This window comes from Panulirus ornatus, chromosome 38 (genome assembly GCF_036320965.1).
Source record: "Panulirus ornatus isolate Po-2019 chromosome 38, ASM3632096v1, whole genome shotgun sequence".
Taxonomy (NCBI): domain Eukaryota; kingdom Metazoa; phylum Arthropoda; class Malacostraca; order Decapoda; family Palinuridae; genus Panulirus; species Panulirus ornatus.
The window spans coordinates 28,216,654-28,241,830 of NC_092261.1; the positions used below are offsets into that span (position 1 = coordinate 28,216,654).

The 25,177-nt window shown below is 46.1% G+C and overlaps 1 protein-coding gene across 1 annotated transcript in view; it reads left to right on the top strand.

Annotated features, from left to right (window-relative positions):
• Positions 1-18,425: 18,425 nt before the first annotated feature.
• Positions 18,426-25,177, top strand: part of LOC139760959 (transmembrane protein 45B-like) — a 180,625-nt gene continuing 173,873 nt past the window's right edge. Inside the window, exon 1 of the mRNA XM_071684742.1 lies at positions 18,426-18,912. The gene's annotated coding sequence lies outside the window, so the exon portion shown is untranslated. The remainder of the gene's footprint in view (positions 18,913-25,177) is intronic.

The following is a 25,177-nucleotide window of genomic DNA, read 5'->3' on the forward strand; positions in this document are numbered from 1 at the left end:
ACATCTCAATATACACATATATATACACACACAGCCATATACATATATACACATGTACATAATTCATACTGTCTGCCATTATTCCCATCGCCACCTCGCCACATATGGAATAACATCCCCCTCCCCCCTCATGTGTGCGAGGTAGCGCTAGGAAAAGACAACATAGGCCCCATTCGTTCACACTCAGTCTATAGCTGTCATGTAATAATGCCCGAAACCACAGCTCCCTTTCCACATCCAGGCGCCACACAACTTTCCATGGTTTACCCCAGACGCTTCACATGCCCTGATTCAATCCATTGACACCACGTCGACCCCGGTATACCACATCGATCCAATTCACTCTATTCCTTGCCCGCCTTTCACCCTTCTGCATGTTCAGGCCCCAATCACTCAAAATCTTTTTCACTCCATCTTTCCACCTCCAATTTGGTCTCCCACTTCTCCTCGTTCCCTCCACCTCCGACACATATATCCTCTTGGTCAATCTTTCCTCACTCATTCTCTCCATATGACCAAACCATTTCAAAACACCCTCTCTGCTCTCTCAACCACGCTCTTTTTATTTCCACACATCTCTCTTACCTTTACATTACTTACTCGATCAAACTACCTCACACCACATATTGTCCTCAAACATCTCATTTCCAGCACATCCATCCTCCTGCGCACAACTCTATCCATAGCCCACACCTCGCAACCATACAACATTGATGGAACCACTATTCCTTCAAACATACCCATTGTTGCTTTCCGAGTTAATGTTCTGGACTTCCAAGCATTCTTCAAGGCTCCCAGGATTTTCGCCCCCCTCCCCCACCCTATGATTCACTTCCGCTTCCATGGTTCCATCCGCTGCCAGATCCGCTCCCAGATATCTAAAACACTTTACTTCCTCCACTTTTTCTCCATTCAAACTTACCTCCAGATTGACTTGACCTTCAACCCTACTGTACCTAATAACCTTGCTCTTATTCACATTTACTCTTAACTTTCTTCTTTCACACACTTTACCAAACTCAGTCACCAACTTCTGCAGTTTCTCACATGAATCAGCCACCAGCGCTGTATCATCAGCGAACAACAACTGACTCACTTCCCAAGCTCTCTCATCCACAACAGACTGCATACTTGCCCCTCTTTCCAAAACTCTTGCATTCACCTCCCTAACAACCCCATCCATAAACAAATAAAACAACCATGGAGACATCACACACCCATGCCGCAAACCTACATTCACTGGGAACCAATCACTTTCCTCTCTTCCTACACGTACACATGCCTTACATCCTCGATAAAAACTTTTCACTGCTTCTAACAACTTGCCTCCCACACCATATATTCTTAGTACCTTCAACAGTGCATCTCTATCAACTCTATTATATGCCTTCTCTAGACTCATAAATGCTACATACAAATCCATTTGCTTTTCTATGTATTTCTCACATACATTCTTGAAAGTAAACACCTGATCTACACATCCTCTACCACTTCTGAAACCACACTGCTCTTCCCCAATCCGATGCTCTGTACATGCCTTCACCCTCTCAATCAATACCCTCCCATATAATTTACCAGGAATACTCAACAAACTTATACCTCCGTAATTTGAGAACTCATTCTTATCCCCTTTGCCTTTGTACAATGGCACTATGCAAGCATTCCGCCAATCCTCAGGCACCTCACCATGAATCATACATACATTATATAACCTTACCAACCAGTCAACAATACAGTCACCCCCTTTTTTTAATAAATTCCACTGCAATACCATCCAAACCTGCTGCCTTGCCGGCTTTCATCTTCCGCAAAGCTTTTACTACCTCTTCTCTGTTTACCAAATCATTTTCCCTAACCCTCTCACTTTGCACACCACCTCGACCAAAACACCCTATATCTGCTACTCTATCATCAAACACATTCAACAAACCTTCAAAATACTCACTCCATCTCCTTCTCACATCAGCACTACTTGTTATCACCTCCCCATTAGCCCCTTTCACTGAAGTTCCCATTTGCTCCCTTGTCTTACGCACTTTATTTACCATCCTTCCAGAACATCTTTTTATTCTCCCTAAAATTTAATGATACTCTCTCACCCCAACTCTCATTTGCCCTCTTTTTCACCTCTTGCACCTTTCTCTTGACCTCCTGCCTCTTTCTTTTATACATCTCCCACTCATTTGCATTTTTCCCTACAAAAATCGTCCAAATGCCTCTCTCTTCTCTTTCACTAATAATCTTACCTCTTCATCCCACCACTCACTACCCTTTCTAATCAACCCACCTCCCACGCTTCTCATGCCACAAGCATCTTTTGCGCAAGCCATCGCTGCTTCCCTAAATACATCCCATTCCTCCTCCACTCCCCTTACCTCCTTTATTCTCACCTTTTTCCATTCTCTACTCATTCTCTCCTTGTACTTCCTAAGACAAGTCTCCCTCCCAAGCTCACTTACTCTCACCACCCTCTTCACCCCAACATTCTCTCCTCTTTTCTGAAAACCCATGCAAATCTTCACCTTCGCCTCCACAAGACAATGATCAGACATCCCTCCAGTTGCACCTCTCAGCACATTAACATCCAAAAGTCTCTCTTTCGCGCGCCTGTCAATTAACACGTAATCCACTAACGCTCTCTGGCCATCTCTCCTACTTACATACGTATACTTATGTATATCTCGCTTTTTAAACCAGGTATTCCCAATCACCAGTCCTTTTTCAGCACATAAATCTATATATATATATATATATATATATATATATATATATATATATATATATATATATATATATATATATTGCTTTGTCGCTGTCTCCCGCGTTTGCGAGGTAGCGCAAGGAAACAGACGAAAGAAATGGCCCAACCCACCCCCATACACATGTATATACATACGTCCACACACCCTCCTTGTATTTTTTAACTTTCTAAAATGGGATATATATATATATATATATGAGACGTTAATTGGATGGCCTTGGTTAGGGCCTAAGCTGCACGTGTCGTCTCAGGTAACAACAAGAAAACGAAGGTAACGTCACTGCAGATTATTATGTTACACAATAGATAACAATGATAGACGATAGAGGAGAGTGGAAGTAGAGCCTGGAAGCAACAGTTGGGTCACTTGTCAAGTGGATGTGGTCGACGCCTGGTGGTGGTAGGCAGTACGTGCACATGTTTGTTGACACGTCTCTATGACAACTAGCAATGTCATGGAGTCAGGTGGTCCAGTCAGTCAGGTCCGTGTGCTGCCACTCGTCACACAGCTCCACGCAGGCGCAAGCAACGCTCGCTCTGGTCGAATTGTTTCAATATTTTGTGGACAATGTGAAATTACTGATTAAAAGCTACACTGATGACTGGGTACGAGAAGCTTGAAAGTGCAACATAAATCATTCAGTGATAAAGGTAAATGATGCGATGTAGATTCCAACAAACTTCAGTCGATATCAGAACTTTCTGAAGGATCTCCGATGATGAGAAAAATAATAAAAGTATCATATATTACCATTATTGTTATTAATGTTAGTACGTATTACTAGAGACAGTACAAGACACATGTTCCTGTATGTAAAAAGTGACTACGAAGGAGTTGAAGCCAAGTGGGTGCAGCGAATTAATCCCTGCTCAATTAAGTTACTTTGTGAAAGACTATTTTTTTCTGATAGTGCCTCTCAAAGGCGACCACGGAGTAAAACAATGTAAATACGTAAATAACCTTCAGAATTAAAGAATAATATAATCCGTGAATCAATCGATGAATCGCATGCATAGACCCGAACAACATAGGTTCAATAGCATAGGTATTATCTGGTCACATGGATAAACTTCAGCTGATCAAGTATCATGCGAAGGTTTCCTCCACCCTGAATCTTACTGTAATCAAATTAGGAATATCCTAGTGCTAGCTGAGGTATGGGAGTCCGGTAGTCACAGATGGCGCGTGTGTACCCTCGTCAAGTGTGTGTGGAGGTAGTTAACATGGCGAGGATGTTGTCTAACCAAGAAGTGTGACCGTGAAGTGGATGAGTTATATAGATGGCGTGGGTGAGTTGGTTAGATAAAGTGTGCAGGAAGCTTTGGTCAAGACAGAGATATTCGCTTATGGGTAAAACAGTGTTGATTAGGATGGATGGGGTGGTGTTTCAACAACTAGGGAAAGGTTGTACCTTATGTAATTGTATAGGCAGGTGTAGCTTTACCTTCGGGTGGCAGGTGTAGCTTATCCTTGGGGTGGCAGGTGTAGCTTTACCTTCGGGTGGCAGGTGTAGCTTATCCTTCGGGTGGCAGGTGTAGCTTAACCTTGGGGTGGCAGGTGTAGCTTTACCTTCGGGTGGCAGGTGTAGCTTAACCTTCGGGTGGCAGGTGTAGCTTATCCTTCGGGTGGCAGGTGTAGCTTAACCTTGGGGTGGGAGGTGTAGCTTAACCTTGGGGTGTCAGGTGTAAACTTCGAGCGGGAGTTAACACAAAGGGAGTTGGAGTAGGTCTGTCATCGTCCTGTGGGTGTAAAACGGCTAAAGAGGGCGAGGCTGACGCTTAGGAAAACATATTTATACATCGCAAAATGATCGTAATTACAGAAGCCCTTTGACAGTAATCATAGAGGAAATGGATGATAATGAAAGACTAAACAGCATGATTCCAAAGTGCGTAGATTTAGTATGATTCAATGGCGGTGTAAATCATAGGCAGTGCTGACCAATCATGATGAAGCGAGGCTTATATTGTGGTTGTGCAGTGGAGGAACATACCTCAGTGTACTCACTGCAAGAGACGCAGTGGAGGAACATACCACACTGTACTCACTGCAAGAGACGCAGTGGAGGAACATACCTCAGTGTACTCACTGCAAGAGAGCAGTGGAGGAACATACCTCAGTGTACTCACTGCAAGAGACGCAGTGGAGGAACATACCTCAGTGTACTCACTGCAAGAGACGCAGTGGAGGAACATACCTCAGTGTACTCACTGCAAGAGACGCAGTGGAGGAACATACCTCAGTGTACTCACTGCAAGAGACGCAGTGGAGGAACATACCACACTGTACTCACTGCAAGAGACGCAGTGGAGGAACATACCTGAGTGTACTCACTGCAAGAGACGCAGTGGAGGAACATACCACACTGTACTCACTGCAAGAGACGCAGTGGAGGAACATACCTCAGTGTACTCACTGCAAGAGACGCAGTGGAGGAACATACCACACTGTACTCACTGCAAGAGACGCAGTGGCTACCTTAATTATATAGTACGTGGTCACGTGGCAAGACAAATTCAGGGTCATATACTAGCCCGTTCCTTGTAGTACCTGGCTACCACAAACAATTATGGTGGACTTACCCGCTGCTCTAGTGTCTGGGTCTGTTTAATATTATTGTTGGTGTTACTGCTTAGGTTGAGGGACAGAAGCTTTTGGTAATAGTTCTACTGTCGCTCCAGCTACTACTACTCTAACTACTATTACTACTACTACTACTTCCACGGCTCATTTCGTTATAGATTACGATATATTCTGCAGGAGTAGACTAATATATCTATTGGAGGAAATTCTGATCAAACGGCAGGAACTGACCTTTTGCAAATACAGTTTTTATATATCTTATCAATCTGAATCTCTCTCTCTCTCTCTCTCTCTCTCTCTCTCTCTCTCTCTCTCTCTATATATATATATATATATATATATATATATATATATATATATACATATATATATATGTATATATATATATATATATATATATATATATATATATATATATATATATATATATATATATATATATATATATATATATATTATATTTATTTTATTATACTTTGTCGCTGTCTCCCGCGTTTGCGAGGTAGCGCAAGGAAACAGACGAAAGAAATGGCCCAACCCCCCCCATACACATGTATATACATACGTCCACACACGCAAATATACATACCTACACAGCTTTCCATGGTTTACCCCAGACGCTTCACATGCCTTGATTCAATCCACTTACAACACGTCAAACCCGGTATACCACATCGCTCCAATTCACTCTATTCCTTGCCCTCCTTTCACCCTCCTGCATGTTCAGGCCCCGATCACACAAAATCTTTTTCACTCCAACTTTCCACCTCCAATTTGGTCTCCCTCTTCTCCTCGTTCCCTCCACCTCCGACACATATATCCTCTTGGTCAATCTTTCCTCACTCATTCTCTCCATGTGCCCAAACCACTTCAAAACACCCTCTTCTGCTCTCTCAACCACGCTCTTTTTATTTCCACACATCTCTCTTACCCTTACGTTACTCACTCGATCAAACCACCTCACACCACACATTGTCCTCAAACATCTCATTTCCAGCACATCCATCCTCCTGCGCACAACTCTATCCATAGCCCACGCCTCACAACCATACAACATTGTTGGAACCACTATTCCTTCAAACATACCCATTTTTGCTTTCCGAGATAATGTTCTCGACTTCCACACATTCTTCAAGGCCCCCAGAATTTTCGCCCCCTCCCCCACCCTATATATATTATATATATATATATATATATATATATATATATATATATATATATATATATTTTTTTTTTTTTTTTTTTTTTTTTATACTTTGTCGCTGTCTCCCGCGTTTGCGAGGTAGCGATATATATATATATATATATATATATATATATATATATATATATATATATATATATATATATATATATATATATATATATATATATATATATATTATCCCTGGGGATAGGGGAGAAAGATACTTCCCACGTATTCCCTGCGTGTCGTACAAGGCAACTAAAAGGAGGGGGGTGGAAATGCCCTCTTGTTTTTAATTTTCCAAAAGAAGGAACAGAGAAGGGGGCCAAGTGAGGATTTTCCTCAAAGACTCAGTCTTCTGTTCTTGGTGCTACCTCGCTGACGTGGGAGATGGCGAATAGTATCAAAAAAAATAATATATATAGGAGGTAAGGGGAAGGGGGAGGAATGGGATGTATTTAGGGAAGCAGTAATGGCTTCGGCAAAAGATGCTTGTGGCATGAGAGCGTGGGAGGTGGGTTGATTAGAAAGGGTAGTGAGTGGTGGGATGAAGAGGTAAGATTATTAGTGAAAGAGAAGAGAGAGGCATTTGGACGATTTTTGCAGGGAAAAAATGCAAATGACTGGGAGATGTATAAAAGAAAGAGACAGGAGGTCAAGAGAAAGGTGCAAGAGGTGAAAAAGAGGGCAAATGGGAGTTGGGGTGAGAGAGTATCTTTAAGTTTTAGGGAGAATAAAAAGATGTTCTGGAAGGAGGTAAATAAAGTGCGTAAGACAAGGGAGCAAATGGGAACTTCAGTGAAGGGGGCTAATGGGGAGGTGATAACAAGTAGTGGTGATGTGAGAAGGAGATGGAGTGAGTATTTTGAAGGTTTGTTGAATGTGTTTAATGATAGAGTGGCAGATATAGGGTGTTTTGGTCGAGGTGGTGTGCAAAGTGAGAGGGTTAGGGAAAATGATTTGGTAAACAGAGAAGAGGTAGTAAAAGCTTTGCAGAAGATGAAAGCCGGCAAGGCAGCAGGTTTGGATGGTATTGCAGTGGAATTTATTAAAAAAAGGGGATGACTGTATTGTAGACTGGTTGGTAAGGTTATTTAATGTATGTATGATTCATGGTGAGGTGCCTGAGGATTGGCGGAATGCGTGCATAGTGCCATTGTACAAAGGCAAAGGGGACAAGAGTGAGTGCTCAAATTACAGAGGTATAAGTTTGTTGAGTATTCCTGGGAAATTATATGGGAGGGTATTGACTGAGAGGGTGAAGGCATGTACAGAGCATCAGATTGGGGAAGAGCAGTGTGGTTTCAGAAGTGGTAGAGGATGTGTGGGTCAGGTGTTTGCTTTGAAGAATGTATGTGAAAAATACTTAGAAAAGTAAATGGATTTGTATGTAGCATTTATGGATTTGGAGAAGGCTCTGTGGAAGGTACTAAGAATATATGGTGTGGGAGGCAAGTTGTTAGAAGCAGTGAAAAGTTTTTATCGAGGATGTAAGGCATGTGTACGTGTAGGAAGAGAGGAAAGTAATTGGTTCTCAGTTAATGTAGGTTTGCGACAGGGGTGTGTGATGTCTCCACGGTTGTTTAATTTGTTTATGGATGGGGTTGTTAGGGAGGTGAATGCAAGAGTTTTGGAAAGAGGGTCAAGTATGAAGTCTGTTGTGGATGAGAGAGCTTGGGAAGTGAGTCAGTTGTTGTTCGCTGATGATACAGCGCTGGTGGCTGATTCATGTGAGAAACTGCAGAAGCTGGTGACTGAGTTTGGTAAAGTGTGTGAAAGAAGAAAGTTAAGAGTAAATGTGAATAAGAACAAGGTTATTAGGTACAGTAGGGTTGAGGGTCAAGTCAATCTGGAGGTAAGTTTGAATGGAGAAAAAGTGGAGGAAGTAAAGTGTTTTAGATATCTGGGAGTAGATCTGGCAGTGGATGGAACCATGGAAGCGGAAGTGAATCATAGGGTGGGGGAGGGGGCGAAAATCCTGGGAGCCTTGAAGAATGTGTGGAAGTCGAGAACATTATCTTGGAAAGCAAAAATGGGTATGTTTGAAGGAATAGTGGTTCCAACAATGTTGTATGGTTGCGAGGCGTGGGCTATGGATAGAGTTGTGCGCAGGAGGGTTGATGTGCTGGAAATGAGATGTTTGAGGACAATATGTGGTGTGAGGTGGTTTAATCGAGTAAGTAATGTAAGGGTAAGAGAGATGTGTGGAAATAAAAAGAGCGTGGTTGAGAGAGCAGAAGAGGGTGTTTTGAAATGGTTTGGGCACATGGAGAGAATGAGTGAGGAAAGATTGACCAAGAGGACATATGTGTCGGAGGTGGAGGGAACAAGTAGAAGTGGGAGACCAAATTGGAGGTGGAAAGATGGAGTGAAAAAGACTTTGAGTGATCGGGGCCTGAACATGCAGGAGGGTGAAAGGCGGGCAAGGAATAGAGTGAATTGGATCGATGTGGTATACCGGGTAGACGTGCTGTCAATGGATTGAATCAGGGCATGTGAAGCGTCTGGGGTAAACCATGGAAAGTTCTGTGGGGCCTGGGTGTGGAAAGGGAGCTGTGGTTTCGGGCATTATTACATGACAGCTAGAGACTGAGTGTGAACGAATGGGGCCTTTGTTCTTTTCCTAGCGCTACCCTCGCACACATGAGGGGGGAGTGGATGTTATTCCATGTGTGGCGAGGTGGCAATGGGAATGAATAAAGGCAGTGTGAATTGTGTGCATGTGTATATACGTATGTGTCTGTGTGTGTATATATATGTGTACATTGAGATGTATGGGTATGTATATTTGCGTGTGTGGACGTGTATGTATATACATGTATATGGGGGTGGGCTGGGCCATTTCTTTCGTCTGTTTCCTTGCGCTACCTCGTAAACGCGGGAGACAGCGACAAAGCAAAATAAGTAAATAAATAAGTAAATAAATAAATAGATAAATATATATATATATATATATATATATATATATATATATATATATATATATATATATATATCGTGCATGGTACGTGTTATGGAAATCTTGATTTTGGGTTAGTGCATTACAGTGGTGGGCGCTGGTGAATTTGCATATGATTTATCCTCGTGTAATAAAGTGATATGATTTTGTAACTCTAACAGTAATATATTGTGGCAACATATGACCTGAATATGATGTAGAATTATTCTATGATTATTGTCCTACCTCAGATTCATGTCATATATTGCCATGGTACAATACTGTTAACGTTCCAAGCGTATTTCTTCTCACTTGTCCACACTGGATAACTCATAACATTATATTATTAGCTTGTCTGATGATGTTATGATTCTAATTATCTTAGCTTTGTTCTATAATGCCAAAGTACATGATTATTAAAACTGCCGGTATATTTCCACTCATTTATAACCCGTTGAATATGGTTCATGTCATAGATTGTGTTTTTAAGTTAATGTTAAAATCCTTATGGTGTCACATATGTCGATCATTTTTAGTAGTGTCCTAATATACACCAGTGGGGAGAGGAGGGACGTGGCTGTGGGGAGAGGAGGGACGTGGCTGTGGGGAGAGGAGGGACGTGGCTGTGGGGAGAGGAGGGACGTGGCTGTGGGGAGAGGAGGGACGTGGCTGTGGGGAGAGGAGGGACGTGGCTGTGGGGAGAGGAGGGACGTGGCTGTGGGGAGAGGAGGGACGTGGCTGTGGGGAGAGGAGGGACGTGGCTGTGGGGAGAAGAGGGACGTGACTGTGGGGAGAGGAGGGACGTGGCTGTGGGGAGAGGAGGGACGTGGCTGTGGGGAGAGGAGGGACGTGGCTGTGGGGAGAGGAGGGACGTGGCTGTGGGGAGAGGAGGGACGTGGCTGTGGGGAGAGGAGGGTCGTGGCTGTGGGGAGAGGAGGGACGTGGCTGTGGGGAGAGGAGGAATACAGCGGTGGAGAGGTGGAAGGCAAACATTGTTTATCATAACATTTCTTCTTTTGTTGACAGTGAGGGTGTCCTTGCTGGGTACGTCACTACAATGGAATGTTCAACATCAAACAAGTGTCATTCAGCTGCTGTTGACGAAGAAGAGGAAGAAAAACAATGAAATAATCGGTTACTGTGTGATCAAAATGACGAGCGTCGGGCGAGTTCTCTCTGCTCAGAATGGCTGGGTTGGGGAGCGCATGTTGAGAGTGTTGTGAGTGTTGTAGCTCCAAGCCTGCCCTCGTCTGAGGAAGACTCACAAGAGAAGAGAAAATGTGAATTAGCATCTCTGTCAAAGGTATGTTACTGAATAGATGAAGCTGTCCCATGTTTATGATCAGTGTTTTTATGTAGCGGGGAGAAAGTTTACGCTCGTGTGTGTGTGTGTGTGTGTGTGTGTGTGTGTGTGTGTGTGTGTGTGTGTGTGTTGTGTGTGTGTGTTGTGTGTGTGAGTGTGTGTTTACATTTACACAAGTAACAAACCAGTACAATGTATTGTGTAGCATTGTCATGTTTGGTAAGTATACAAGGCAACACACAATAACCTAGCCACCGTAAGCAACCCAGAATAACCTAGCAACCCTAGGCAACACAGAATAACCTAGCAACCCTAGGCAACCCAGAATAACCTAGCAACCCTAGGCAACACAGAATAACCTAGCCACCATAAGCAACACAGAATAACCTAGCAACCCTAAGGCAACCCAGAATAACCTAGCAACCCTAGGCAACACAGAATAACCTAGCAACCCTAGGCAACCCAGAATAACCTAGCAACCCTAGGCAACACAGAATAACCTAGCAACCCTAGGCAACACAGAATAACCTAGCAACCCTAGGCAACACAGAATAACCTAGCAACCCTAGGCAACACAGAATAACCTAGCAACCCTAGGCAACACAGAATAACCTAGCAACCCTAGGCAACACAGAATAACCTAGCAACCCTAGGCAACAGAATAACCTAGCAACCCTAGGCAACCAAGAATAACATAGACGTATCCAACCTAACCTAAAATGATAAGAAATCCTCCGTCATATGTAACATGTGCACACATGTTACTTTGTGTATAAGCTAAGCCCACCAGCGCTATCACATGTGCTGACAACATAATAATGTTTACATTGAACATGTAGAACTCTTCATGATTACTTTATTGACAACAATTAATGTTTTCAATGTTGATGAAGATGACTGATTTTAAAGTCGTTTTCTTTTTCTTCTTACTTGATGGCTCAAAATATTTGATATCGAACATCGGGGAATAGAAACACCTCAGTCATACTTTACGTGAGAATAAGTTTTGTCTGTTACAAAATAGTGAATACGAAACAAAACAGACATTTTCTAAATGATTTAATGACGTCTGTGTAACATATAGAGAAAGTTCTACCTATGTAAGGAATTCCAATTAACTGTCCTTAGAAAAATATATTGGTTGACATAGTGACCACAGGATGATAAGTTTTCTGCTGTGAAATTTGACAATTATCTGCCGTAGGCATTTACAACCCAGAAGCTCAACTTGGATTGGTTGTGTTGACGTAACCCACAATTAGGTGTCCTCCGTGTCTTTCCTCCTTCATCTTTTACTCTGTTGCATTATAACTTCTACCTAGTCTTTGTACGGGTCAATATATATATATATATATATATATATATATATATATATATATATATATATATATATATATATATATATATATATGTATGTATATATATTCTCTATCCCTGGGGATAGGGGAGAAAGAATACTTCCCACACATTCCTCACGTGTCGTAGAAGGCGACTAAAGGGGACGGGAGCGGGGGGCCAGAAACCCTCCCCTCCTTGTATTTTAACTTTCTAAAAGGGGAAACAAAATAAAGGAGTCACGCGAGGAGTGCTCATCCTCCTCGAAGGCTCAGATTGGGGTGTCTAAATGTGTGTGGATGTAACCAAGATGAGAAAAAAGGAGAGATAGGTAGTATGTTTGAGGAAAGGAACCTGGATGTTTTGGCTCTGAGTGAAAGGAAGCTAAAGGGTAAAGGGGAAGAGTGGTTTGGGAATGTCTTGGGAGTAAAGTCAGGGGTTAGTGAGGGGACAAGAGCAAGGGAAGGAGTAGCACTACTCCTGAATCAGGAGTTGTGGGAGTATGTGATAGAGTGTAAGAAAGTAAATTCTAGATTGATATGGGTAAAACTGAAAGTTGATGGAGAGAGATAGGTGATTATTGGTGCATATGCACCTGGGCATGAGAAGAAAGATCATGAGAGGCAAGTGTTTTGGGAGCAGCTGAATGAGTGTGTTATTGGTTTTGATGCACAAGACCGGGTTATAGTGATGGGTGATTTGAGTGCAAAGGTGAGTAATGTGGCAGTTGAGGGAATAATTGGTATACATGGAGTATTCAGTGTTGTAAATGGAAATGGTGAAGAGCTTGTAGATTTATGTGCTGAAAAAGGACTGGTGATTGGGAATACCTGGTTTAAAAAGCGAGATATACATAAGTATACGTATGTAAGTAGGAGAGATGGCCAGAGAACGTTATTGGATTACGTGTTAATTGATAGACGCACGAAAGAGAGACTTTTGGATGTTAATGTGCTGAGAGGTGCAACTGGAGGGATGTCTGATCATTATCTTGTGGAGGCGAAGGTGAAGATTTGTGGGGGTTTTCAGAAAAGAAGAGAGAATATTGGGGTGAAGAGAGTGGTGAGAGTAAGTGAGCTTGGGAAGGAGACTTGTATGAGGAAGTACCAGGAGAGACTGAGTACAGAATGGAAAAAGGTGAGAACAAAGGAGGTAAGGGGAGTGCGGGAGGAATGGGATGTATTTAGGGAAGCAGTGATGGCTTGCGCAAAAGATGCTTGTGGCATGAGAAGCGTGGGAGGTGGGTTGATTAGAAAAGGTAGTGAGTGGTGGGATGAAGAAGTAAGATTATTAGTGAAAGAGAGGAGAGAGGCATTTGGACGATTTTTGCAGGGAAAAAATGCAAATAAGTGGGAGAGGTATAAAAGAAAGAGGCAGGAGGTCAAGAGAAAGGTGCAAGAGGTGAAAAAGAGGGCAAATGAGAGTTGGGGTGAGAGAGTATCATTAAATTTTAGGGAGAATAAAAAGATGTTTTGGAAGGAGGTAAATAAAATGCGTAAGACAAGGGAGCAAATGGGAACTTCAGTGAAGGGGGCTAATGGGGAGGTGATAACAAGTAGTGGTGATGTGAGAAGGAGATGGAGTGAGTATTTTGAAGGTTTGTTGAATGTGTTTGATGATAGAGTGGCAGATATAGGGTGTTTTGGTCGAGGTGGTGTGCAAAGTGAGAGGGTTAGGGAAAATGATTTCGTAAATAGAGAAGAGGTAGTAAAAGCTTTACGGAAGAAGAAAGCCGGCAAGGCAGCAGGTTTGGATGGTATTGCAGTGGAATTTATTAAAAAAGGGGGTGACTGTATTGTTGACTGGTTGGTAAGGTTATTTAATGTATGTATGACTCATGGTGAGGTGCCTGAGGATTGGCGGAATGCTTGCATAGTGCCATTGTACAAAGTCAAAGGGGATAAGATTGAGTGCTCAAATTACAGAGGTATAGGTTTGTTGAGTATTCCTGGTAAATTATATGGGAGGATATTGATTGAGAGGGTGAAGGCAAGTACAGAGCATCAGATTGGGGAGGAGCAGTGTGGTTTCAAAGTGGTAGATGATGTGTGGATCAGGTGTTTGCTTTGAAGAATGTATGTGAGAAATATTTAGAAAAGCTAATGGATTTGTATATAGCATTTATGGATCTGGAGAAGGCATATGATAGAGTTGATAGAGATGCTCTGTGGAAGGTATTAAGAGTATATGGTGTGGGAGGCAAGTTGTTAGAAGCAGTGAAAAGTTTTTATCGAGAATGTAAGGCATGTGTACGTGTAGGAAGAGAGGAAAGTGATTGGTTCTCAGTGAATGTAGGTTTGGGGCAGGGGTGTGTGATGTCTCCATGGTTGTTTAATTTGTTTATGGATGGGTTTGTTAGGGAGGTGAATGCAAGAGTTTTGGAAAGAGGGGCAAGTATGCAGTCCGTTGTGGATGAGAGAGCTTGGGAAAAAAGTCATTTGTTGTTCGCTGATGATACAGCGCTGGTGGCTGATTCATGTGAGAAACTGCAGAAGCTGGTGACTGAGTTTGGTAAAGTGTGTGAAAGAAGAAAGTTAAGAGTAAATGTGAAAAAGAGCAAGGTTATTAGGTACAGTAGGGTTGAGGGTCAAGTCAATTGGGAGGTGAGTTTGAATGGAGAAAAACTGGAGGAAGTAAAGTGTTTTAGATATCTGGGAGTGGATCTGGCAGCGGATGGAACGACAGCAGCAGCAGCAGCAGCAGGAGCATTGGTAATGGAGCAGCAGCAGCTGCAGCTGTAGCTGGGGAGATGGAGCAACAGCTGTAGCAGGGGTAGTGGAACAGCAGCAGCAACAGGGGAAGTGGAGCAGCAGGAGCTGCAGGGGAAGTGGAGCAGTAGCAACAAGGGTGTTGGAGCAACAGCGGCAGGAGAGGTGGAGCAGCAGCAGCAGGTTAGGTGGAGGAGCAGCAGCAGGAAAGGTGGAGCAGCAGCAGGGGAGTTGGAGCATCAGCAGCAATAGGGGAGGTGGAGGAGGTTGAGGAGGAGGAGCAGCAGCAGGTTAGATGAAGGAGCAGCAGCAGGGGAGGGGTGGAGCGGCAGCAGCAGCAGGGGAGGGGTGGAGCAGCAGCAGCAGCAGGTGTGGTGAAGCAGGAGCAGCAGCAGGTTAAGTGGAAAAGTAGTAGCAGCAGCAGGTTAGGTGGAGGAGGAGGAGGAGCAGCAGCAGCAGCAGGGGAGGTGAAGGAGGAGGGGGAAGAGGAGGAGCAGCTGCAGCAGCGGAGGTGGAGCAGCAGGATCAGTAACAATAGGGGTTGTGGAGCAGCAGCAGCAGCAGCAGTAGGGGAGGTGGAGCAGCAGAGGTAACAGGGAAAGTGGAGCAGTAGCTGCAAAAGGAGGGGTGGAGCAGCAGCAGGGGAGGTAGAGTAGTAGCAGAAGGGTAGGTGAAGCAGCAGCAGCAGTAGGGGTGGTGGAGCAGCAGCAGCAAAGGAGGTGGAGCAGCAGCCGCAGCAAGGGAGGTGGAGCAGTAGCGGTAGGGGAGGTGGAACAGCAGCAGCAGCGGAGGTGGAGCAGCAGGAGCAGGGGAATTGGAGCAGCAGGAGCAGAGGAATTGGAGCAGCAGTAACAATTGGGATTAAGGGGCAGTAGCAGCAGCAGTAGGGGAGGTGGAGCAGCAGCAGCAGTATGGGTGGTGGAGCAGCAGGAGGAAGGGAGGTGGAGCAGCAGCGGAGGCGAATCAGGAGCAGCAGCAGCAGGGGAAGGTGGAATAGCAGCAGCAGGGGAGGTGGAGCAGCAGTAGGGGAGGCGGAGCAGCAGCGGCAGCAGCAGGTTAGGTGGAGGAACAGCAGCAGTAGCAGGGGAGGTGGAGTAGCAGCCGCAGCAAGCAGCAAGGGAAGCGGAGCAGCAGCGGCAGCAGCAGCAGCAGGGGAGGCGGAGCAGCAGCAGCAGTAGGGGAGGTGGAGCAGCAGCAGCAGAGGTGGTGGAACAGCAGCAGCAGAGTAGGTGGAGCAGCAGCAGCAGAGTAGGTGGAACAGTAGCAGCTGCAAGGAAGGTGGAGCAGCAGCAGAGGTGGTGGAGCAGCAGCGGCAGGAGAGGTGGAGCAGCAGCACCAGCAGCAGCAATAGCAGGAGAAGTGGAGCAGCAGCAGCAACAGCAGGGAGGTGGAGTAGCAGCAGCAGCAGCAGCAGGGGAGATGGAGCAGCAGCAGCGGAGGTGGAGCAGCAGGAGCAGGGGAAATGGAGCAGCAGTAACAACAAAACTTGTGGAGCAGCAGCAATAGCAGTAGGGGAGGTGGAGTAGCAGCTGTAAGTGGAGAGGTGGAGCAGCAGCAGCAGGGGAGGTGGAGTAGCAGCAGCGGGGGAGATGGAGCAGCAGCAGCAGCACGGGTGGTGGAGCAGCACCAACAAGGGAGGTAGAGCAGTAGCCGCAGCAACGGAGGTGGAGCAGCAGCAACAGCAGTGGCAGGGAAGTGGAGCAGCAGCGGCAGCAGGGGAGGTAGAGCAGCAGCAGGGGTGGTCGAGCAGCATGAGCATCAGCAGGGGAGGTGGAGCGGCAGAAGCAGCAGGGGAAGCGGAGCAGCAGCAGCAAGGGAGGCGGAGCAGCAGCAGCAGAGGTGGAGCAGTAGCAGCAGGGGAGGTGGAGCAGCAGCAGCAGCGGAGGTGGAGCAACAATAACAATAGGGGTTGTGGAGCAGCAGCAGCAGTAGGGGAGGTATAGCAGCAGAATTAACAGGGAAAGTGGAGCAGTAGCAACAACAGAAGAGGTCGAGCAGCAGCAGCAGCAGCAGCAGGGGAGGTGGAGTAGCAGCAGCAGGAGAGGTGGAGCAGCAGCAGCAGCAGGGGTGGTGAGGCAGCAGCAGCAAGGGAGGTGGATCAGCAGCAGCAAAGGAGGTGGAGCAGCAGCAGCAGCAATAGGAGGGAAGGTGGAGCAGCAGCAGCACGGTCGGTAGAGCAGCAGCAGTAGCATGGGTAGTGGAGCAGCAGCAGCAAGGGAGGTTGAACAGCAGCCGCAGCAAAGGAGGTGGAGCAGCAGCAGTAGCAGGGAAGGTGGAGCAGCAGCAGCAGCAGGGGTGGTGGAGCAGCAACAGCAGCAGAGGAGGTGGAGCAGCAGCAGCAGCAGCAGGGAAGGCGGAGCAGTAGCAGCAGCAACAGCAGAGAAGGTGGAGCAGCAGCAGCAGGGGAGGCGGAGCAGCAGTAGCAGCAGCAGAGGAGGCGGAGCAGCAGTAGCAGCAGCAGCAGGGGAGGCGGGGCAGCAATAGCAGCTGCAGCAGCAGCAGGAGCTGGGGAGGTGGAGCAGCAGCAGAGGTGGTGGAGCAGCAGCAGCAGCAGCAGCAGCAGCAGCAGAGGAGGTGGAGCAGCAGCAGCTACAGGGGCGGTGAAGTAGCGGTAGCAGGGGAGGTGGAGCAGCAGCAGCAGCAGGGGTGGTGGAGCAGCAGCAGCAAGGGAGGTGGAGCAGCAGCAGCAGCAGGGGTGGTGGAGCAGCAGCAGCAAGGGAGGTGGAGCAGCAGCAGCAGGGGAGGCGGAGCAGCAGCATGAGCAGCAGCAGCAGGGGAGGTGGAGTAGCAGCAGCAAGGGAGGTAGAGCAGCAGCCACAGCAAAGGAGGTGGAGCAGCAGCAGCAGGGGAGGTGAAGCAGCAGCAGCAGCCGGGGTGGTGGAGCAGCAGCAGCAAGGGAGATGGAGCAGCAGCAGCTGGTTAGGTGGAGGAGCAGCAGCAGCAGGGGAGGTGGAGCAGCAGCCGCAGAAAAGGAGATGGAGCAGCGGCAGCAGCAGTAGCAGGGAGGTGGAGCAACAGCCGCAGAAAAGGAGGTGGAGCAGCAGCAGCAGCAGCAGCAGGGAAGGTGGAGCAGTAGCAGCACAGGGGTGTCGGAGCAGCAGCAGCAGCAGCAGGGGAGGCGGAGCAGTAGCAGCAGCAGCAGGGGAGGCGGAGCAGTAGCAGCAGCAGCAGAGAAGGTGGAGCAGCAGCAGCAGCAGCAGCTGGGGAGGCGGAGCAGCAGCAACAGCAGAGGAGGTGGAGCAGCAGCAGCAGCTGGGGAGGCGGAGCAGCAGCAGCAGCAGAGGAGGTGGAGCAGCAGCAGCAGCTGGGGAGGCGGAGCAGCAGCAGCAGCAGAGAAGGTGGAGCAGCAGCAGCAGCAGCAGCAGCTGGGGAGGCGGAGCAGCAGCAGCAGCAGAGGAGGTGGAGCAGCAGCAGCAGCAGAGGAGGTGGAGCAGCAGCAGCAGCAGCAGGGAAGGTGGAGTAGTAGCAGCACAGGGGTGTCGGAGCAATAGCAGCAGCAGAGGTGGTGGAGCAGGAGCAGCAGGGGAGGCGGAGCAGCAGCAGCAGCAAGAGGGGAGGCGGAGCAGCAGCAACAGCAGAGGAGGTGGAGCAGCAGCAGCAGCAGAGGTGGTGGAGCAGCAGCCACAGCGCAGCAGGCAGGCAGGTGGGAGGGACCGTGGTGGAGCAAGACTCCACCAGTCGCGTGCTGCTGAGCGCCGGGGCCAGGCCGCGCGCCCTCCTCTCTCCACGCTGGCCAGCCTACCTTCCCCACGCTGCTAACCCATGCCTCCACCAACACCTCACCCACTCACAGATAATCCTACATTAATCTGCAGAGGAATGTTGCACGCGCGGATTATCGATTATCATCATTAATCATAACCAGTTATCAGCTGAGCGAGATCCTCCTCCCTCGTCCCCTCCGGAGTGAAGGAAGTCTTCGCCCGTCGCTGGAGTTCGGGTCCAACAGGTGTGTGAGGCAGACAGCGGTCGGTTTTGACGCCTCCCACAAACACGCACACACCTGTTGTTTGTGTGGGTGGGTCCTAGAGACGAGGGGTTGCTTGCCCCACACCTGTTCCCTGGTCTGGTGCACTGAAAACACACCTGCACAACAGGTAAGTCCTACATGTATATATATATATACATATTTATATCTGCAGGTCATGTGTCGAGGATGTGTTGTCCAATATTTAGGCTGTCCTCTGTGACGCAACGCAGCTGTGTCGTGACGCATGATTGACGCAGCATCGCTGTCCCAGGACGAATCCCTGACGCAGCATCACCGTCCTGACGCAGCATTACTCATCCGTGACATTAGACCCTTGTCCCGTGACCCATTTTCCTCTCCATGAAGTTCAAGTACTTTTCGTTGCATCTAACGTATTTACGTATCTATCTATCCTCTTACCGGCCCATCTCCCTAATCATCTATATACCTTTCAGTCTATCAACCTGCCTATTACTCATCATATATACTTTTATCTTTCTTTTATACTTTGCTCGCCGTTTCCCGCATTAGGTAGCGCCAGATACAGACGCTCACATATATTTCCTAGCTGTCATGTGGAACAGTCACATTCTTCCATACAGTCTCATCTGTAGCCCACTCCCCTCATCCATACAATACCGTTGTGACTACTGTACCTTCAAACATGCCTAACTTCGTCCTTCTAGGTAGCGACCTCTCTTTCCACACATTTCTCAGCACTTCCAGAACCCTCGCCCCCTCACCCACCGTATGACTCAATCTAGCTCTCACGGTTCCATTCGCTGTCATGTCCACTCCCAAGTATCTAAAACACTTCACTTCCAGGTATTTTTTTTCTTATTACGTTGGAGGCTGTAGTCACGGGCAAACGTACACATGAAGGTCAGGCCTTAGTTGAACTATAGAGAGGCTCACACTGGTCAACATCTAACTCACCACACATGGCTTGTGGTGTTCTTGGGGTAGTTTTGGACGCTGATATCGACAATGCCAGTCCGATTCCTTGTATCACGTCTGCTATTCTGCGCAGAACAATCACAAGATGTTCTACCCGAGCCTGGCTGGATGTTCTACCCAAGCCTGGCTGGATGTTCTACCCGAGCCTGGCTGGATGTTCTACCCAAGCCTGGCTGGATGTTCTACCCGAGCCTGGCTGGATGTTCTACCCGAGCCTAGCTGGATGTTCCTGGCTGCACTCCGTAACACGACCAGTGACGTACAACAATGACGACTTTCCCATTCCACTACCACCGCAGGAGGACGACCTCCATGATGAGGAAGTGTATGGTGAGGACGCTGCTGCTGCTGCTGCTGTTGCTGGATTGGAAAGAACGGGAACGGACGGATGCGGAGCTTGTACTCGACGAAGAAACAAAGAAATAGTTTCGTGTTAAGTGACTTGGTCTGAGATTTGGCACTGGAGAAAGATGAAGCTGAACCTTTAACATCTCGTCTAAAAGAAAAATGTCTGCTGAAGAAGGACGCCCACATAACGTACTTCAGGTAAAGGAGTCAGACTCTTACTTCTCATTTTTCCGTGGATCGTTGGCTCTGTTTTGGCAACAATATTGACGCATTATTCACTCTCAATAGCACTTCTTCATTGAATCATTTAACAGACGTGTGAAAGCTTCGCTGCTCCACAATGGGAACGTGTGACCCTCCGTTCCTGTCGGACATTCATTGAGATGCCATAAAATACAAAGATTACAACCGGAAAATTATGTGGCGACCTGAGCGTGACGGGCATACTGATGGGAGTGCAGTCAGGTTTCACTAAATCCTGCTGTATTCCATGCCTCTGGGATGGTCGAGCAAATTCCATGCATTATAAGGAGCCAGACTGGCCTCACCGAAGATCATATGAACCAGGTATTCCGAGTGTCCAGGAGAGATCTCTGGTGGATCCACAATATGATCCTCCGCTGCTCCACATAAAGCTTGGTCTCGTGAAGCAATTTATGGAAACACTTGCCAAGAGAAACTCGAAAGGCTTCGAGTATGTGGTGGATCACTGAAGCCATGTTCAAAGAAGGCATCTTCGTCGGTCGCAGCGCAGATGAAGGAACTCCTGGAAGACCACAATTTCAGCATCACACATCTTGATGACTCGGAGCTGGAGGTCTGCGACTCTTCCCGTTGCTTGTGTGAACATTTCTTGGGAAACATAAGATCGGAGGATTTTTGAAGGCGACGTGAAAAGACTCCTGAAGTCCTGTGTTGCTATGGGATGTAGGATGTCGGTCTCAAGATACACTTCCTCCAGTCACCTTTGAACGTTTGTGTGGAGAACCTTGGAGCAGCGTGTGACGAACCAGGAGAGCGCTTCCACCAGGACACCAGCGCGATGGAGCCTTCGATACCAGGGTTCGTGGAATGAAGGAATGCTTCCAGATTACTGCTGGATGTTGTACAGGGACGACCCTGAGTCACAGCACCAGAGGAGGAGGTCCAGGGTTCAGTGCTGGTGAAGATCGCCGTCAAAGAAGGTTAAAAACTCAACGTTTTTAGCTGGTTCTTCTGGATGGTTACCTTCGTTGTATACCGTCTACCTAGCAATACCGACTACCTAGCAATACCGTCTACCTAGCAATACCGTCTACCTAGCAATACCGTCTACCTAGCAATACCGTCTACCTAGCAAACGTCTACCTCTGCAACGAGATGTTTGACCTGGTCCAAACCTTATCATCTTCCCGTCGCCCATGTGTCATGTAGCTGCAGCTGAACTGAGAAAGTATGTATCTGGAGAAGGAAAACGAGATGTGTTGTACTGAAACGGACCAAACATTCGTAATTGCATCGCCAAAAAATTTTATGAATTTTCGGAAGTGGAAAACCCAGTCTTCTGAAATGGGTCAGGTCATAGTTAGCAAGAAAGCCACGAGAAAGTACAGGATTTGCTCCAGTCAACCTCTCTACACGCGTAGATACAATAAACTTGTTTATATTAACACTCGTTCCCCAGGTTCTCCTTTCTCATCACACTCAACCAAACTCATACACCAACTTTTGCGGTTTCTCACCAGAAACTATCTATCCATCTATCTATCTATCTATCTATCTATCTATCTATCTATCTATATATATATATATATATATATATATATTTTTTTTTTTTTTTTTTTTTTTTTTTTCAAACGATTCGCCATTTCTCGCGTTAGCAAGGTAGCGTTAAGAACAGAGGACTGGGCCTCTGAGGCAATATCCTCACCTGGCCCCCTTCTCTGTTCCTTCTTTTGGAAAATTGAAAAAAAACAAAACAAGAGGGGAGGATTTCCAGCCCCCCGCTCCCTTCCCTTTTAGTCGCCTTCTACGACACGCAGGGAATACGTGGGAAGTATTCTTTCTCCCCTATCCCCTATATATAAGTTTGTTGAGTATTCCTGGTAAATTATATGGGAGGGTATTGATTGAGAGGGTGAAGGCATGTACAGAGCATCAGATTGGGGAAGAGCAGTGTGGTTTCAGAAGTGGTAGAGGATGTGTGGATCAGGTGTTTGCTTTGAAGAATGTATGTGAGAAATACTTAGAAAAGCAAATGGATTTGTATGTAGCATTTATGGATCTGGAGAAGGCATATGATAGAGTTGATAGAGATGCTCTGTGGAAGGTATTAAGAATATATGGTGTGGGAGGCAAGTTGTTAGAAGCAGTGAAAAGTTTTTATCGAGGATGTAAGGCATGTGTACGTGTAGGAAGAGAGGAAAGTGATTGGTTCTCAGTGAATGTAGGTTTGCGGCAGGGATGTGTGATGTCTCCATGGTTGTTTAATTTGTTTATGGTTGGGGTTGTTAGGGAAGTGAATGCAAGAGTTTTGGAAAGAGGGGCAAGTATGAAGTCTGTTGTGGATGAGAGAGCTTGGGAAGTGAGTCAGTTGTTGTTCGCTGATGATACAGCGCTGGTGGCTGATTCATGTGAGAAACTGCAGAAGCTGGTGACTGAGTTTGGTAAAGTGTGTGAAAGAAGAAAGTTAAGAGTAAATGTGAATAAGAGCAAGGTTATTAGGTACAGTAGGGTTGAGGGTCAAGTCAATTGGGAGGTAAGTTTGAATGGAGAAAAACTGGAGGAAGTAAAGTGTTTTAGATATCTGGGAGTGGATCTGGCAGCGGATGGAACCATGGAAGCGGAAGTGGATCATAGGGTGGGGGAGGGGGCGAAAATCCTGGGAGCCTTGAAGAATGTGTGGAAGTCGAGAACATTATCTCGGAAAGCAGAAATGGGTATGTTTGAAGGAATAGTGGTTCCAACAATGTTGTATGGTTGCGAGGCGTGGGCTATGGATAGAGTTGTGCGCAGGAGGGTGGATGTGCTGGAAATGAGATGTTTGAGGACAATGTGTGGTGTGAGGTGGTTTGATCGAGTAAGTAACGTAAGGGTAAGAGAGATGTGTGGAAATAAAAAGAGCGTGGTTGAGAGAGCAGAAGAGGGTGTTTTGAAATGGTTTGGGCACATGGAGAGAATGAGTGTGGAAAGATTGACCAAGAGGATATATGTGTCGGAGGTGGAGGGAACGAGAGAAGTGGGAGACCAAATTGGAGGTGGAAAGATGGAGTGAAAAAGATTTTGTGTGGTCGGGGCCTGAACATGCTGGAGGGTGAAAGGAGGGCAAGGAATAGAGTGAATTGGATCTATGTGGTATACCGGGGTTGACGTGCTGTCAGTGGATTGAATCAGGGCATGTGAAGCGTCTGGGGTAAACCATGGAAAGCTGTGTAGGTATGTATATTTGCGTGTGTGGACGTATGTATATACATGTGTATGGGGGTAGGTTGGGCCATTTCTTTCGTCTGTTTCCTTGCGCTACCTCGCAGACGCGGGAGACAGCGACAAAGCAAAAAAAAAAAAAAAGAAAAAAAAAGAAAAAAAAAAATATATATATATATATATATATATATATATATATATATATATATATATATATAGCGCAAGGAAACAGACGAAAGAAATATATGTATATATATATATATATATATATATGTATATATATATATATATATATATATATATATATATATATATATATATATATATATATATATATATATATTTTATTTTGCTTTGTCGCCGTCTCCCGCGTTAGCGAGGTAGCGCAAGGAAACAGACGAAAAAATTGCCCAACCCACCCACATACACATGTATATACATACACGTCCACACACGCAAATATACATACCCATACATCTCAACGTATACATATATATACACACAGACTTATACATATATACATATGTACATAATTCATACTGTCTGCCTTTATTCATTCCCATCGCCAGCTCGCTACACATGAAATAATAACCCCCTCCCCCCTCATGTGTGCGAGGTAGCGCTAGGAAAAGACAACAAAGGCCCCATTCGTTCACACTCAGTCTTTAGCTGTCATGTAATAATGCACCGAAACCACAGCTCCCTTTCCACATCCAGGCCCCACACAACTTTCCATGGATTACCCCAGACGATTCACATTTATTCCTTGCACACCTTTCACCCTCTTTTATGCTCAGGCCCCGATCGCTTCACATGCCCTGGTTCAATCCATTAACAGCACGTCGACCCCGGTATACCACATCGTTCCAATTCACTCTATTCCTTGCACGCATTTCAACCCTTATTCCCAGGGATAATATATATATATATATATATATATATATATATATATATATATATATATATATATATATATATATATATATATATTTTCTTTTTCTTTCAAACTATTCGCCATTTCCCGCATTAGCGAGGTAGCGTTAAGAACAGAGGACTGGGCCTTTGAGGGAATACCCTCACCTGGCCCAATTCTCTGTTCCTTCTTTTGGAAAATTAAAAAAAAACGAGAGGGGAGGATTTCCAGCCCCCCGCTCCCTCCCCTTTTAGTCGCCTTCTATGACACGCAGGGAATACGTGGGAAGTATTCTTTCTCCCCTATCCCCAGGGAATATATATATATATATATATATATATATATATATATATAGCTTGGAGGTTGCTGCAGTTTCAGACAACAGAGAGGGAAGTTGGTTGAATTTTGAGAGAGAGGCCTCGGATTGAGCACATAGGTTCGAATCCTGGTTATGGCAGTTGGTCAACAGTCAGTCCAGCTGTTCATCCACCCCTAGGGGTTGGTCGATAAAATGGGTACCTGGATCAGGCAAGGGTATACATATATGTATTGTGTTAATGGGATGGCCTTGATTAGGGCCTCTGCTGCCCGTGGTGTCTCACCTATAAAAAAATTCCATTTTGGAGTAACTGTTGGTATGTTATTGATGTTTCATTTTATCTATTACCATCAGACAGTACTAGCATAGAAGGCTGTGTTTGTTTGATGCTACATTCAGTGTTTAAGGTAGTGCCAGGAGACAGACGAAGAATGGCCCATCCACTGATATACA